The sequence below is a fragment of the Pseudophryne corroboree genome, chromosome 3, assembly GCF_028390025.1.
Source record: "Pseudophryne corroboree isolate aPseCor3 chromosome 3, aPseCor3.hap2, whole genome shotgun sequence".
Taxonomy (NCBI): domain Eukaryota; kingdom Metazoa; phylum Chordata; class Amphibia; order Anura; family Myobatrachidae; genus Pseudophryne; species Pseudophryne corroboree.
This window is the reverse complement of record NC_086446.1, coordinates 592,874,149-592,878,719: the sequence shown is the minus strand read 5'-3', so window position 1 is coordinate 592,878,719 and position 4,571 is coordinate 592,874,149.

Here is a 4,571-nt window from a genome sequence, read left to right as displayed (position 1 = left end):
ATACTGAATGAGCCGAAATTCACCTTGTAGCACACTGAATGAGCCGACATTCACATTGTAGCACACTGAATGAGCCGAAATTCACCTTGTAGCACACTGAATGAGCCGAAATTCACATTGTAGCACACTGAATGAGCCGAAATTCACATTGTAGCACACTGAATGAGCCGAAATTCACATTGTAGCACACTGAATGAGCCGAAATTCACATTGTAGCACACTGAATGAGCCGAAATTCACCTTGTAGCACACTGAATGAGCCGACATTCACATTGTAGTACACTGAATGAGTCGAAATTCACATTGTAGCACACTGAATGAGTCGAAATTCACATTGTAGCACACTGAATGAGCCGAAATTCACCTTGTAGCACACTGAATGAGCCGAAATTCACCTTGTAGCACACTGAATGAGCCGAAATTCACATTGCAGCACACTGAATGAGCCGAAACTCACATTGTAGCACAGTGAATGAGCCGAAATTCACATTATACCACACTGAATGAGCCGAAATTCACCTTGTAGCACACTGAATGAGCCGAAACTCACATTATAGCACACTGAATGAGCCAAAATTCACATTGTAGCACACTGAATGAGCCGAAATTCACATTGTAGCACACTGAATGAGCCGAAATTCACATTGTACCACACTGAATGAGACGAAATTCATCTTGTAGCACACTGAATGAGTCGAAATTCTCCTTGTAGCACACTGAATGAGCCGAAATTCACCTTGTAGCACACTGAATGAGCCGAAATTCACCTTGTAGCACACGGAATGAGCCGAAATTCACCTTGCAGCACACTGAATGAGCCGAAATTCACCTTGCAGCACTCTGAATGAGCCGAAATTCACCTTGTAGCACAATGAATGAGCCGAAATTCACATTATAGCACACTGAATGAGCCGAAATTCACATTGTAGCACACTGAATGAGCCGAAATTCACATTGTAGCACACTGAATGAGCCGACATTCACATTGTAGCACACTGAATGAGCCGAAATTCACCTTGTAGCACACTGAATGAGCCGAAATTCACATTATAGCACACTGAATGAGCCGAAATTCACATTGTAGCACACTGAATGAGCTGAAATTGTGACAGCAGGGACAGCCAGAGTGACGACAGGGAGAGTGACGACAGGGAGAGAGAGAGTGACGACGGGGAGAGAAAGTGACGACACGGAGAGTGACAACAGTGACGACAGGGAGAGTGATGACAGTGACAGTGACGACTGGGAGAGTGACAACAGGGAGAGTGACGACAGTGACAACAGGGATGTGACGACAGTGACGACAAGGAGATTGACGACAGTGACAACAGGGAGAGTGACGACAGGGAGAGTGACGACAGTGACGACAGGGAGAGTGACGACAGTGACGACAGAGAGAGTGACGACAGTGACGACAGGGAGAGTGACGACAGGGACAGCAAGGAGAGAGGTGACAGCAGGGGAACATTACCTAATTTGTTGCAGGCAGCAGTGAGCGGTGGGCTGCTAGCGACGTCGGGCAGTTAGTGGCTGGCGGCTGGTGGCTCGTGGCTGGCGGCGGCCGGCTGGTGAGCGGGGCCGGCGGCCGGCTGGTGATCGGGAGCGGCGGCCGGCTGGTGAGCGGCGTGCGCGGGAGGCGGTGAGCGGCTGTGAGTTAATGCAGCGCTCTACACAGCCGCCGGCCGCTGCGCAGGGACGGGGAGCACCATGTGCAGCAGGATGTCCACTTCCCTCACCTCCTGCTGCACATTCTGGGCTCATTTCCGGGTCAGTGGAAGAAGTGGCGGTATACCATACCGCTGTATACTGCCCCACTACGACCACTGCCTTTAGACAATCTTTGATAATAATTACTAAATCGCAGGAAAAAACTAGCCTTACATTTTGGAAGATACTGTGCTGCTATGTCTGTCAGCGTCCGGGGTCTTACCGGAATGCTGGGGCCGCGGGGCGGGCTTCAGGGGCGGCCGGGCAGCGGCGGTGGAGGGCTGCGGCGCTGGGTTCAAGGGTACAGGCAGCGGTAATGGCGTTGAGGGGGTCCGCTCGTGGCGGCGGGACGCCGCTGCAGCAGCTCGCTCTCGCTAAGCCGTTGCCTAGGAGACCAGGGGCAGTGAGCAGCATGTTGTCAGAAAAGGTCTGCATTACTGGGCGCCGCCATGTTGGAGACCAAGTTTCTGACATAATTCCTGTTCCTAGTTTTCCAGCCAATCCAGGGAGACTTCTTCCTATAAAAGGGGGCTGGTTTAGGACAGGGATGCCAGTGCTTCAAGTTACAACCCTGTTGTAGGTGCTTTAGCCTGTGCTCCCAGGATTCCTGCTGTATTCTGGTACTTCTAACCCTGCTTTGCCAGTTCTCAGTTGCTGCTGCAGTTTTCCCGTTCCTAGCCTGCTGCTGCCCGTGGAGACGCTCTTGGAAAACTCGGTTCAGTAAGACCCTTTGGGCACGGACGACCCCGGGTCTCTTGCCTCGTCCTCCAAGCCACAGTCTGCAGATTCTTGCTTCCAGCCAAGTCCTCGAACCACCATTCACAGTCCTCAGCTCGTTATCTCCAGCTCCATCTTTCAAGCCACAGTCTACAGTTCTCAGTCTACAGTCACGACCCAAACTACTGTCCACAGCTCTCAGCTCCTCTGCCGCAGTTTCATCTCATAAGTCGCACTCCACGGTTCTTGTCTTCAGCCTCGTTTTACTCTCACCCACAGTTCCACAGTTCTTTGTCTACGACCACGTTCTCAAGTCACCGTTCATCAACCTCAGTTTTCTACCTCTGCTCTGTACATAATAAATACTTTCCATTGACTCTCAAACTCCGCCTACATCCTTCATTGCTCCGTATCCCATGCAAAGGAACTATATCCAACCCCCTCATTTTGTTCCTCCCCAGCCTGGGGATCCGGCAGTTGAGACTTGCCCAAGGAGGTAGTCCTTGGGCAAGTCTCAACTGCCGGATCCCCAAACTTTGCTAGACGTGACAGTAAGCACTGGCCAAATGGATTCGACGGGTGATCAGGCCTCAGGAGGAGATTCAACCGCAGATATCTGGTCTCGCTTAAGTAAGCAGGAGGCCACACAATCTCAAATTGTGCAGTTCATGCAGAGTATGTCCGAACGTCTCGATTCTCTCTGTGTTGCCATGACGGCTCCTCAAGTTCCTACAGCTGCTCCCACATTAGCACCTCCGGTTCCGCTTCCTCCTGTGCCAGGCCCACTTCCACGGTTGCATTTGCCATCTCCCAGTAAATTCGATGGGAATCCAAAGCAATGCCGTGGGTTTCTTAACCAGTGTGAAATCCAGTTCGAACTAAAGTCGGCCAGTTTCCCATCAGCACGAACCAAGGTAGCCTATATCATTTCTTTACTTACTGGGCAAGCGTTGGAATGGGCGTCACCATTGTGGGAGAGGTCGGATCCAATCCTGTCTAACTACTCGGAGTTTGTAGCCGCCTTTCGAAGAATCTTCGACGAACCGGGCAGGACTTCTGCTGCCTCATTGGAGATCCTGCGCCTGCGTCAGGGAACGCGTACGGTCAGTCAGTACGTGATCCAGTTTCGAACTCTCTCCTCTGAACTGAACTGGAATGAGGAGGCTCTCATCGCAGATTTCTGGAGCGGTCTCTCCGAGAAGATCAAAGATTACCTCGCGACTCAGGACGTACCTGATAAGTTGGATAAGTTAATTTCCCTATGCAATAAATTAGACTTAAGATACAGAGAACGCTGTATGGAGAAATCACGGTCAGATCGTCCCAGGCCTCGAGTCGTTCCTCCACCAACACCATCAACTCCAACTACTGAGGAACCCATGCAGATCAATCGTTCCCGTCTTTCCAACGAGGAACGTCAGAGACGGCGACAAGGGAACTTATGCCTGTACTGTGGTGCATCTGATCATTTTGTTAAATCTTGTAACCAACGTCTGGGAAACGCCCGCTCCTAGCTTGTGCCGGAGAGGTCAAGCTAGGAGAATTCTCAGAATTACTTGCCAAGAAAGAGTCAGTCTTGTTAACCCACCTGGAGCTTCCTTCTTCCTCTCTTCTCATCCCTGCACTACTCGACTCCGGAGCCGCCGAAAGTTTTATTACATCAGCTCTGGTCAAACGATCTGGGATACAAACGGTCCGTTTGGATCGTACCATCTCAATTACTGCTGTGGATGGAAGTCATATTCCTGAGGGAATTATCACTCTTCGTACAATTCCTCTTAAGATGAAGGTTGGAGCTCTTCATTTGGAAAACATCTCTTTCCTAGTAATTCCAAAAGCCTCTCACGAACTGATCCTAGGATTTCCATGGTTAAGTAGACACAATCCCCACATAGATTGGCAAACCATGGATGTTCTTTCCTGGGGACGAAACTACTTCCAGAACTGTTTGCCCTCTGTAAGACCTCTCTGCTCTTCTAGTCCTTCCAGCCTCCCTGCAGAATACCAGGCCTTCCAAGATGTTTTTAGTAAGCATGGGGCGGACACCTTGCCTCCGCATCGCACTTGGGATTGTCCCATTGATCTGGTACCCGGCAAGACTCCTCCCCGAGGTCTAATCTACCCGCTCTCACTCCCTGAGACTCAGG